The sequence below is a fragment of the Amblyraja radiata genome, unplaced genomic scaffold (genome assembly GCF_010909765.2).
Source record: "Amblyraja radiata isolate CabotCenter1 unplaced genomic scaffold, sAmbRad1.1.pri scaffold_330_ctg1, whole genome shotgun sequence".
NCBI classification, from domain to species: domain Eukaryota; kingdom Metazoa; phylum Chordata; class Chondrichthyes; order Rajiformes; family Rajidae; genus Amblyraja; species Amblyraja radiata.
In genome coordinates this window covers 224,979-237,540 of record NW_022630506.1, presented here as the reverse complement: position 1 = coordinate 237,540, position 12,562 = coordinate 224,979, and the positions used below count along the sequence as shown (strand labels likewise).

Below are 12,562 nucleotides of genomic sequence, written 5' to 3'. Positions count from 1 at the left end.
GGTTCGAAGGGCCGAATGGCCTACTCCTGCACCTATTTTCTATGTTTCTATGTCTAGAATGGAGGCATATGCCCCGCCTCCATCCATCCCAGATCCCAGGTGCGGGCTGGATAGGACCGAGGGACATGCAGGGCACGAGGCGCAGGCCCCACATGTCCACCATTAAAGAAAAGTCCCTCAGAAAAACGTCCACGATAGTGAAAGCCCACGAGTAAGGACGGGAGTGGAGGACGAGGGAAAGTGTCCGAGTGCCGTAAGTGCGGATGAGGCTGCCGTTGACGGTGGTCAGGGCAGAGCCACACTTACCGCCCGAGTATCGAGTCCAGTTCAGCACATCCCCGGTGTCCACCAGGAAGCGAAGTCCGGAATGGCGATCCCGGACATAGAGGCGAAGGTTCTGGCCGACCGCGATAGCCTCTACTGGTGATCGGCCGAGGCATTCCCCGAAAACTAGCAGGAGACGTGGCATCGGCGGGCCTCTGCACTCCAGCGTTGGTAGTAGTAGCACCACTGGCGCTTACTGCGATCTACAGCAGGCGGCTGCAGCTCAGCGATGGCAGCGGAGGGCTGGACGTCTCTGCGAGGCTGCTGGTGCTGGGACGCAGACACCCGGTTGGATCCACCGTCTTGCTGCTTGGCGAGCCACAGTTCGTCGGCCCGTTCAGCGAGCATCTGCTCAAGGAAGGCCTGCTCGAACAGTAGGCAGGGCTGGTGGCCATCCATCAGTGCGAGCATCTCGCTCATTAGCACGGACGGCTTACGAGGCCGTCCATGTGCAAAAGGCGGGCCACGCGATCGCGGCGACTGAGTCCGAAAGTGCGGAGCAGCAGCGCCTTGAGACCCTCATATTTGCCGAACGTGGGCGGATTTTGCAGGTAAGGCAGCAACATATGGTGGCAGTCTCCTGACTGAGTGACCCAGCCACGTAAAAGTAGCGGGTGGTATCCGTGATGATGTTGCCGAGCTCACTTTGGGTCACAATGTGGGTGGACCACACTTGACGCTGTACCGCCCAGAAAACGGGCAGATTCAAGGCTACCGCGTTTTGCTAGGCTGGGCGTGGAGGTTTTGCTGGGCTGGGCGTGGAGGTATTGCTGGCTGGGCTGGGCGTGGAGGTTTTGCTGGCTGGGCTGGGCGTGGAGGTATTGCTGGGTGGGCTGGGCGTGGAGGTATTGCTGGGTGGGCTGGGCGTGGAGGTATTGCTGGGTGGGCTGGGCGTGGAGGTATTGCTGGGTGGGCTGGGCGTGGAGGTTTTGCTGGGTGGGCTGGGCGTGGAGGTTTTGCTGGCTGGACTGGGCTGGGCGTGGAGGTTTTGCTGGTTGGGCTGGGCGTGGAGGTTTTGCTGGGTGGGCTGGGCGTGGAGGTATTGCTGGGTGGGCTGGGCGTGGAGGTATTGCTGGGTGGGCTGGGCGTGGAGGTATTGCTGGGTGGGCTGGGCGTGGAGGTATTGCTGGGTGGGCTGGGCGTGGAGGTATTGCTGGGTATGGAGGTTTTGCTGGGTGGGCTGGGCTGGGCGTAGAGGTATTGCTGGGCGTGGAGGTTTTGCTGGGTGGGCTGGGTATGGAGGTTTTGCTGGGTGGGCTGGGCGTGGAGGTATTGCTGGGTGGGCTGGGCGTGGAGGTTTTGCTGGCTGGGCTGGGCGTGGAGGTATTGCTGGGTGGGCTGGGCGTGGAGGTTTTGCTGGGTGGGCTGGGCGTGGAGGTTTTGCTGGCTGGGCTGGGCGTGGAGGTATTGCTGGGTGGGCTGGGCGTGGAGGTATTGCTGGGTGGGCTGGGCGTGGAGGTATTGCTGGGTGGGCTGGGCGTGGAGGTTTTGCTGGGTGGGCTGGGTGTGGAGGTTTTGCTGGCTGGGCTGGGCGTGGAGGTATTGCTGGGTGGGCTGGGCGTGGAGGTATTGCTGGGTGGGCTGGGCGTGGAGGTATTGCTGGGTGGGCTGGGCGTGGAGGTTTTGCTGGGTGGGCTGGGCAAGATATAGCTCCTGCTACCGGGAGGAGCGCTGTCGACTGAGGGGAAAAGCCCGCAAACTCACACCCGCGGTCATGTGATGGCGCCAACCAATAACGAGGGTTCGCACTTCCCCAAGTCACCACAACCCGTTCTTTCCAAGTAATTCAGCATTTTGAAGGAAATGAATGTCCTTTCATTTAACCATCCCTGTTTGTCCCAACAATTGTGTTCATTGTAATATCCCATTGAATATTGAATATTGTTGAGATTCACAGGTCAAGCAGTTGGGAGGTCACGTTACAGTTGCACAAGATGTTGGTGAGAACACATGGAGAGTTGTGTTCAGTTTTGGTCGCCCTGCTGTTGGAATGATGTTCCTCAGCTGGAAAGGGCGCACAGAAGATTTACGAGGAGGAGGAATTTCTTTGGTGAGAGGGTGGTGAATCTGTGGAATGAATTGCCACAGAAGGCTGTGGAGACCAAGTTAGTGGATATTTTTAAGGTAGACATAGATAGATTCTTGATTAGTACGCATGTCAGGGGTTATGTGGAGAAGGCAGGAGAATGGGGTTGAGAGGGAAATATAGATCAGCCATGATTGAATGGTGGAGTAGACTCGATGGGTCGAATGGCCTAATTCTGCTCCAAGAAATTATGACGTAATGAATTGGTCAGCAGAGGAGGGAAGGGGGGGCTAATTGAGGAACAGGATTTGCAGAGTCGGCAGCTGAGGGAAATGGAGAGGAAGAGAAACAGGAAGTAGAGTGTTTGTGTGTGGAGGCCAAGTCAGTGGATATTTTTAAGCCAGACATAAATAGATTCTTGATTAGCATGTGTGTCAGGTATTGTGGGGAGAAGGCAGGAGAATGGGGTTGAGAGGGAAAGATAGATCAGCCATGATTGAATGGTGGAGTAGACTAGATGGGCCGAATGGCCTAATTTTGCCCCGAGAACCTATGACTTGATGAATTGGTCAGCAGAGGGAGGAAGGGGGGAGGGGTAATTGAGAAACATGATTTACTGGGTCGGTGGCTGAGGGAAATGGAGAGGAAGAGAAACAGAAATAGAGAGGGTTTGTGCGTGTATGATGGAGAGAGGAGGCGAGAGAGAGGGGGGGGGAAGAGAGATCATACGTGATAGGAGCAGAATTAGGCCATTGGGCCCATCGAGTCCACTCCGCCATTCAATCATGGCTGATCTATCTCCCTCTCAACACTATTTTGCCTTCACCCCGTAACCTCTGACACCCTAATCAGAGAGGTGGAGAGAGTGAGTGGTTGTTAGTAAGATTCACACCCTGACCTCTAATCTCTAACCTTTGCCTCCCTCACCTCCTCCTCCCCCCCCCCTCCCCACACACAGAGGACTCTGAGTCGGAGAAGGAGTGACGTATCAGATGGAGGGGGCGGGGAGAGTGACCCCGGGGGAGAGAAAGCATTCCCATTGTGAGGTGGGGCCGCTGATGAAGCTGTTGGGCCAGCAGGAGAATGACGGGTCAAAGGGACTGTGTGTGGGAGGCTGGGGGGGAAGAAATAGAGATAGAGATAGTGAGACTGGTCAGTGTAGTTTTATGGAAGTATGATTGATTTATTTGAAATTACTCACCGAATCTGGGAATTTCCACAAAACGTGGGTGTTAGGAATCAATCAGTTTTATTCTTCACTGTGGTGGAAGGCACAAAGTAAAGTCAGTCCTCCTCCATTGTTCACCCGTGGTCGGGGCCATAAACCTCCGCAGTCGCTGCTACGGACGGCCCGATGTACAGGCCTTCTCGTCGAGACGGTCGAACACACTCTGCGACTTGGAGGTCCCTAATCGGCTCTTTCCTACCGGAGACCGCGGCTTCTGGATGTTGTAGGCCGCAGGTCGGTGGTCGGAGCTCTCCTCTAGCTGTCCCCGGCGAGGGAACCTAGGCTCCAGATGGTAAGTCCACACCGCGCCCGCGGCTAGAAGCTCCGCAGATTGCAGCTTCAGGATGAAACGCTCCATGGGCCAGCGATCGGAGCACTTCCTTCTGGCGACCCCGGCAAGGGCTCGCCCGCTCCGCAATGAAAAGTCCATACTGCGCCCGCTGCTGGAATTCCAGGCCGCTCCAATCCAATATGAGGTTGCTTTGGCAAGTAAGGTGAAAGTAAATCCAAAGGGTTTCTACAGCTATATTAATAGCAAAAGGATAACGAGGGATAAAATTGGTCCATTGGAGAAACAGAGTGGGCAGCTATCTGCAGAGCCAAAAGAGATGGGAGAGATATTGAACAATTTCTTTTCTTCGGTATTCGCCAAGGAGAAGGATATTGAATTATGTGAGGTAAGGGAAACGAGTAGAGTAGTTATGGATACTATGAGTTTCAAAGTAAAAGAAGTACTGACATTTTTGAAAAATATAAAAGTGGATAAGTCTCCAGGTCCTGACAGGATATTCCCTAGGACATTGAGGGAAGTTAGTGTAGAAATAGCCGGGGCTATGACAGAAATATTTCAAATGTCATTAGAAACGGGAATAATCCCCGAGGATTGGCATACTGCGCATGTTGTTCCATTGTTTAAAAAAGGGTTCTAAGAGTAAACCTAGCAATTATAGACCTGTTAGTTTGACTTCAGTGGTGGGCAAATTAATGGAAAAGATACTTAGAGATAATATATATAAGCATCTGGATAAACAGGGTCTGATTAGGAACAGTCAACATGGATTTGTGCCTGGAAGGTCATGTTTGACTAATCTTCTTGAATTTTTTGAAGAGGTTACTAGGGAAGTTGACGAGGGTAAAGCAGTGGATGTTGTCTATATGGACTTTAGTAAGGCCTTTGACAAGGTTCCTCATGGAAGGTTGATTAAGAAGGTTAATCTGTTGGGTATAAATGCAGGAATAGCAAGATGGATTCAGCAGTGGCTGAATGGGAGAAGCCAGAGGGTAATGGTGGATGGCTGTTTGTCGGGTTGGAGGCAGGTGACTAGTGGGGTGCCTCAGGGATCTGTGTTGGGTCCTTTGTTGTTTGTCATGTACATCAATGATCTGGATGAAGGGGTGGTAAATTGGATTAGTAAGTATGCAGATGATACCAAGATAGGGGGATGTTGTGGATAATGAAGAGGATTTCCAAAGTCTACAGAGTGATTTAGGCCATTTGGAAAAATGGGCTGAAAGATGGCAGATGGAGTTTAATGCTGATAAATGTGAGGTGTTACACATGGATGAGAAGGGAATGGAGGGTTATGGTATGAGTGCAGGCAGGTGGGACTAAGGGAAAAAAGTTGTTCGGCACGGACTTGTAGGGCCGAGATGGCCTGTTTCCGTGCTGTAATTGTTATATGGTTATATTGAACAATTTCGTTTCTTCAGTATTCACCAAGGAGAAGGATATTGAATTATGTGAGGTAAGGGAAACAAGTAGAGTAGCTATGGAAACTATGAGATTCAAAGAAGAGGAAGTACTGACAATTTTGAGAAATATAAAAGTGCATAAGTCTCCAGGTCCGGACACGATATTCCCTAGGACATTGAGGGAAGTTAGTGTAGAAATAGCAGGGGCTATGACAGAAATATTTCAAATGTCATTAGAAACGGGAATAGTGCCGGAGGATTGGCGTACTGCGCATGTTGTTCCATTGTTTGAAAAGGGGTCTAAGAGTAAACCTTGCAATTATAGACCTGTTAGTTTGACGTCATTGGTGGGCAAATTAATGGAAAGGATACTTAGAGATAATATATATAAGCATCTGGATAAACAGGGTCTGATTAGGAACAGTCAACATGGATTTGTGCCTGGAAGGTCATGTTTGACTAATCTTGAATTTTTTGAAGAGGTTACTCGGGAAATTGATGAGGGTAAAGCAGTGGATGTTGTATATATGGACTTCAGTAAGGCCTTTGACCAGGTTCCTCACAGAAGGTTGGTTAAGAATGTTAAATTGTTGGGTATTAATGGTGGAGTAGCAAGATGGATTCAACGGTGGCTGAATGGGAGATGCCAGAGAGTAATGGTGGATGGTTGTTTGTCAGGATGGAGGCCAGTGACTAGTGGGGTGCCACAGGGATTTGTGTTGGGTCCACTGTTGTTTGTCATGTACATCAATGATCTGGATGATGGTGTGGTAAATTGGATTAGTAAGTATGCAGATGATACTAAGATAGGTGGGGTTGTGGATAATGAAGTAGATTTTCAAAGTCTACAGAGAGATTTATGCCAGTTGGAAGAGTGGGCTGAAAGATGGCAAATGGAGTTTAATGCTGATAAGTGTGAGGTGCTACATCTTGGCAGGACAAATCAAAATAGGACGTACATGGTAAATGGTAGGGAATTGAAGAATGCAGGTGAACAGAGGGATCTGGGAATAACTGTGCACAGTTCCCTGAAAGTGGAATCTCATATAGATAGGGTGGTAAAGAAAGCTTTTGGTGTGCTGGCCTTTATAAATCAGAGCATTGAGTATAGAAGTTGGGATGTAATGTTAAAATTGTACAAAGCATTGGTGAGGCCAATTCTGGAGTATGGGGTACAATTTTGGTCGCCTAATTATAGGAAGGATGTCAACAAAATAGAGAGAGTACAGAGGAGATTTACTACAATGTTGCCTGGGTTTCAGCAACTAAGTTACAGAGAAAGGTTGAACAAGTTAGGGCTTTATTCTTTGGAGCGCAGAAGGTTAAAGGGGTACTTGATAGAGGTCTTTAAAATGAGGAGAGGGATAGATACAGTTGACGTGGATAAGCTTTTCCCACTGAGAGTAGGGAAGATTCAAACAAGGGACATGACTTGAGAATTAATTGAATTGATTGATTGATTGAATGCCTTTATTGTCATTCAGACCTTACTGTCTGAACGAAATTTCGTGCCAAGGAAAGAAGTTTAGGGACAGAAGTTTAGGGTAACATGAGGGGGAACTTCTTTACTCAGAGAGTGGTGGCTGTGTGGAATGAGCTTCCAGTGAAGGTGGTGGAGGCAGGTTCGTTTTTATCATTTAAAAATAAATTGGATAGTTATATGGACGGGAAAGGAATGGAGGGTTATGGTCTGAGCGCAGGTATATGGGACTAGGGGAGAATATGTGTTCGGTACGGACTAGAAGGCTCGAGATGGCCTGTTTCCGTGCTGTAATTGTTATATGGTTATACAGGCCCAGGAGCGAGGTGCTCGGGGAGACTTGGAAGCGGCGAGGGAATGCAGGGGGAGAGCGGTGAAATTTTCGGCCCTGAGTTTCGTGGTTCTTGTGATGTCGGTTTTAATGGCGTTGGGTCTGGTGGTGGCTGTTTCATATCTAGTGCGACTGGTAGAGTGAGGGGATGGGGGAGAGAGACGGGGGGAGAGAGACGGGGGGAGAGAAAGGGTGGAGAGAAAGGGGGGAGAGCGTGGCAGAGAGGGGGGGAAGAGAGGGGGAGAGAAAGAGAGGGGGAGGGGAGAGAGGAAGGGAGAAGAGACTGTTAAACGTTATTTGTATGTAACTTATCTTTTTATTTGTGTATGGAGGAGCGCGGAGAATTAGATTATGTACGGAGAGATGGTGAGGAGTGTGATCTGTGGGGAGAGGAGGGAGAGAGAAAGGTGAACCCATCCCCCTCTCTCTCTCGCCTTCCCTCTCCTCCCCTCCCCTCTCCCATCTCCTCTCCCCTCATCTCCTCCCTCCCTGTTCTCCTCTCACCCTCCCCTCCATTACACACACACACATTTATAAAGTCACTAATTAAATACATCTCATGAATAAATCACCCAGTGGGTGGAGGGGGGGGGGGGGGTTGGGGGCGAGAGAGAGGAGGGGGAGAGAGATAATGGGGGAGAGGGGTGGAAGGTGGAAGAGGGAGAGAGAGAAAGGGGAGAGGGCAGGAGAAAGGGGAGAGGGGGAGACAGAAATGTGGGAGAGAGAGGGAGAGAAGGTAGGTAGAGGAGAGGGAGGGGAAGGTGGGGGAGAGGAGGGGAAAAGCATCCGAACTAGGTAGGGGTGAGAACCCAGTTAACATGTCACAGTATAGCACAGGAATAGGCCCTTCGGCCCACAATGTCCGTGCCGAACATGACGCCAAGTGAAACTGGTCTCATTATCCCTCCATTCCCTGCACTTCCTTGTGCTTGTCTGTCTGACACTCTCCCAAACGCCACTACAGTAGCTGCCTCCTCCACCCCTACACCCATCCCCATCTCTGTAACCCTCCCCTCACCTCTCTCCCGTTCTCAGCCCCTGCCCTCTTGTTTTTCCTTCCTACCTCCTTCCCCCCCTTTTCTCTTTCTCCCTCCTCCCGTTTCCTCACTCCCTCCCCCTCTCTATATATCTCCCCTCCCTCCCTCCCTCCCTCCCTCCCTCTACTCCGGCCCGCCCCGGTTGCGCGATTCGGGGAAGGCGGTCATTTGGCGACGCTCACTTCCGCAGGGCCGGGCTGGGCTGGAGGGGAGAGGAGAGGAGGGGAGGACGGAAACGGGCCGAACGGTGGCTGGAGCAGCGGAGCGGTAACGAAGGTACAGGGGACAGGACGGGCGAGAGACAGAGAGACACGCAGGGAGAGAGACGGGGGAGAGAGAGAGACAGAGAGAGGCACATGCACACAGATACACACACATAGCCACACACTGCACATTCACACAGAGAGAAACACACACACAGACACAAAGAGACAGAGACATGGAGAGAGAGAGACACACACACACTGCACCTATTCTCACGCACAGACAGAGCGATGGAAAAAGCCGCAGACACACAGGTACACACACAGACAGAGGGACACAGAGAGAGAGAGAGAGAGAGAGAGAGAGACACACACACAGACCCCGACAGACAGACCCCGACCCCCAGTGGTCATCCTGTCCCACTTCACCAAAGATCCTATAAGGATCTTTGCACTTCACTACAGACAGATTGGGGGTGGGGAGGAGAAACGTCAGAGAACGGGTGCAGAGAGAGGGGGAGGGGTGGGGAGAGAAACTAGTGGGACAGGTTTAGCATGAATACCTCACCCAGCAACAGGGGAAGTCAGACATCAAAACTGCCCCACCCATCCCGTCTCGCAGGGTATATGTTTGTGTGTGTGTACACTGTGTCTCTCTCTCTCTCTCTCACACACGCTCTCTCAGAGGGATATCTGTACAATTTGTTACCCGTTCTTTCCAAGTAATTCTACATTTTGAAGAAATGATTGTCCTTTCATTTGACCTTCCCTCTTTGTTCTGACAATTGCGTTCTTTGTGAGGAACTTAATTTCCCATTGAATCATTGAATATTGTTGAGAATCACAGGTCAAGCAGTTGGGAGGTCACGTTACAGTTGCACAAGATGTTGGTGAGAACACATGGAGAGTTGTGTTCAGTTTTGGTCGCCCTGCTGTTGGAATTATGTTCTTCAACTGGAAAGGGTGCAGTGAAGATTTATGAGGATCTTTCCAGGACTAGAGGGTCTGAGCTACAGGGAGAGGTTGAGCAGGCTTGGACAATATATAATCATTGGAGCGCAGGAGGATGAGGGGCGATCTTACAGAGGTGTACAAATCATGAGAAGAATAGATCGGGTAAAGTGTCTTCCCAGAGCAGGGGAATCGAGAACCAGAGGATATATGTTTAATGCGAGGGGGGAAAATTTTAATAGGAATATGAGGTAACTTTTCACACAGTGGTGGGTGTATGGAACGAGGTGCCAGAGGAGGCAGTTGAGGCAGGGACTATCGCAACATTTAAGGAACAGTTGGACAGGTACATGGATAGGACAGATTTAGAACGATATAGGCCAAATGTTGGCAGCTGGGACTAGTGTCGATGGGGCATATTGGTCAGTTGTGCCTCACTCTGACAGTGGAAGAGGACCAGGACAGAAAGGTCAGTTAAAGTGTTTAGCAACCGGGAGATCAGGTAGGTTTAGGCACACTGAGCAGGGGTGTTCCTCGAAACGATAGCTGAGCCTGCGCTTGGTCTCGTCGATATACAGGAATCCACACCTACAGTAGATGAGGTTGGAGGTGAGACAAGTGAACCTCTGCATCACCTGCAATGCTGAGGCTCTATAATGCTCTGGTCAGGTCGCATGTGGAGTTTAGTGAGCGATTCTGGGTCCTATATCTGAGGAAGGATGTGCTGGTGTTGGAGAGGGTCCCAAGGAGGTTTACAAAAATGATTTCCTTAAAGTACGATGAGCATTTGACGGCACTGGGCTTGTATTCACTGGAGTTTAGAAGGATGAGATGGGAGCTCATTAAAACATACCGAATAGTAAAAGGCCTGGATAGAACAGATGTGGAGAGGATGTTTCCACTCATGGAAGAGTCTAGAACGAGAGGTCACAGCCTCAGAATTAAAGGACGTTCCTTTAGGTAAGAGATTAGGAGGAATTTCTTTGGTCAGAGGATGGTGTATCTGTGGAATTAATTGCCACAGAAGACTGTGGGGGCCATGTCAGTGGATATTTTTAAATCAGACATAAATAGATTCTAGATTAGCATGTGTGTCGGGTATTGTGGGGAGAAGGCAGGAGAATGGGGTTAAGAGGGAAAGATAAATCAGCAATGATTGAATGGCAGAGCAGACTCGATGGACCGAATGGCCTAATTCTGCCCCTAGAACCTATGACCTGATGAATTGGTCAGCAGAGGGGGGAAGGGGGGGGGGGGGGGGGTAATTGAGGAACAGGGTTTGCTGAGTCGGCGGCTGAGGGAAATGGAGAGGAAGGGAAACAGGAAGTAGAGAGGGTTTGTGTGTGTGTGTGATGGAGAGAGGGGGGGACAGATATCATACGTGAAGGAGCAGAATTCAGCTATTCGGCCCATCATGTCTACTCCATTATTCAATCATGGCTGATCTATCTTTCCCTCTTAACCCCATTCAAAAGGGGAAGCCGGCGTGCTTTGTAACTTTGTCAGCGCCGTGGTGTGACTGTGCCGAGTCAAATGTGGCAATAAAGTATTCCTATTCCTATTCCTCCCTCCTTCCTATTCTCCTGCCTTCTACCCGTAACCTCTGACACCCTAATGGCAACTTTTTAGGCGACAGCAGGGGACTATGCAGTTACCCACATGGTCGCCACATGTTTGCGGGTGGTTGCCGGGCAGTCGCCTTCTTGATCGTGAGGAGTTCCCGCATTCTGGGAACTAGTCGCGGCCTCATTATGCTCGCTGTGAATTTTTCAACGTTGAAAAATTAACGGCAACTAGAATGAAGTCGCCATGGAGAGTAGCGAGAATTCTCGAGCCGTAGGTGGGTCGCCAGGAGGTCAAAGGTTCTCTGAGGTTCCCCGTAGGTTGTAGCCGGTGCTGACCAGTGAATTTCATTGGCTCATTCCGGAATAAAGAGGTAAGCAGTAGTTTTCAGAACCAAGAATACGTTAAATGTTTCTCTGGCTTCTTACAAGTGTCTCCACTCCTTCTCCCCCCTTCTGTCCCCCTCTTTTCAAGGACTTACCGCACACTGTGTTTTAGCCGTCTTTTTACAGCGCCAACCTTCCTGTTCATCGCGGTGTGTGTCTGTATCTTGGTTTTGCACCGTGTGAATCTTTTAGACGGGGCAAGCGAGGGGGGCGCTGTAAAAAATTCACACGGCTAGTGAAGGAAGCGATGTATTTGAGTATGTGTGTGTTCCACTCTGACAGTCGCTGTTCCAGTTGCCAGTCGCCGGCAGCCGCTGTGGGACAGGCCCATTACTAATCAGATAGGGGAAGAGAGAGAGAGGGTGGGGGGGAGTTAGTAAGATTCACACCATGACCTCTAATCTCTAACCTTTGCCTCCCTCATCTCCCCCTTCCCCCACCCCTCCCCACACACAGAGGACTCTGAGTCGGAGTGGGAGTGACGTACCAGATGGAGGGGACCGGGAGAGAGACCCCGGGGGAGAGACAGCATTCCCAGTCGAATGGCGGACACTGTGAAGTGGAGCTGCTGATGAAGCCGTTGGGACAGCACGAGAGCGACAGGTCAAAGGGCCTGTGGGGGGCTGAAGGGCCGTACTACTGCCTGTCGATACTCAGTGTCATCTTGGGCTGTTCTTGTATCGGCGTTTACTCTCTGATCAATGCTGTTAGGGTGAGTGAGAGACACTGGTCAATGTACGGTTATCCCTCTGTGAGAGAGAGGGACTGAGAGTCAGACAGACGGACAGACAGACAGACAGACACTGGTCAGTATAGTTTTGTGGAAGTCTGATTAATTTAATTGAAATTACTCATCAAAACTGGGAATTTCCACAAAATGTGGGTGTTAGGAATCAGTAATTGAAATTTTTAAAGAATTAGTCATTTCTAACTGATAACTCTTTTGACAATATTGTATAAACCACCCAACCCCTGGATTAGATCCCAGCCTGTAACCCACTCCTAATGGTCCCCTCTCTCACTCTGTCTACCCCATACAGGCCCAGGAGCGAGGTGCTCGGGGAGACTTGGAAGCGGCGAGGGAATGCAGGGGGAGAGCGGTGAAATTTTCGGCCCTGAGTTTTGTGGTTCTTGTGATGTCGGTTTTAATGGCGTTGGGTCTGGTGGTGGCTGTTTCATATCTAGTGCGACTGGTAGAGTAAGGGGGGAAGAGAGAGAGACGGGGGGAGAGGGGGGGAGAGAGCGGGAGGGAGAGAAGAAGGGGAGAGAGATGGGAGATGAAGGAGGGGGGGAGAGAGAGTGGGTGGGGAGAAGGGGGGGGAGAGAATGAGGGGGGGAGAA

The 12,562-nt window shown here is 50.6% G+C and overlaps 1 long non-coding RNA gene across 1 annotated transcript; it reads left to right on the top strand.

Annotated features, from left to right (window-relative positions):
• Window positions 1-8,259: 8,259 nt before the first annotated feature.
• On the top strand, window positions 8,260-12,453 carry LOC116969864. Its single transcript, XR_004410949.1, has 3 exons — window positions 8,260-8,394; window positions 11,678-11,933; window positions 12,262-12,453. It is a non-coding gene; the product is annotated as an uncharacterized LOC116969864 (long non-coding RNA).
• The last annotated feature ends 109 nt before the right edge of the window (window positions 12,454-12,562 follow it).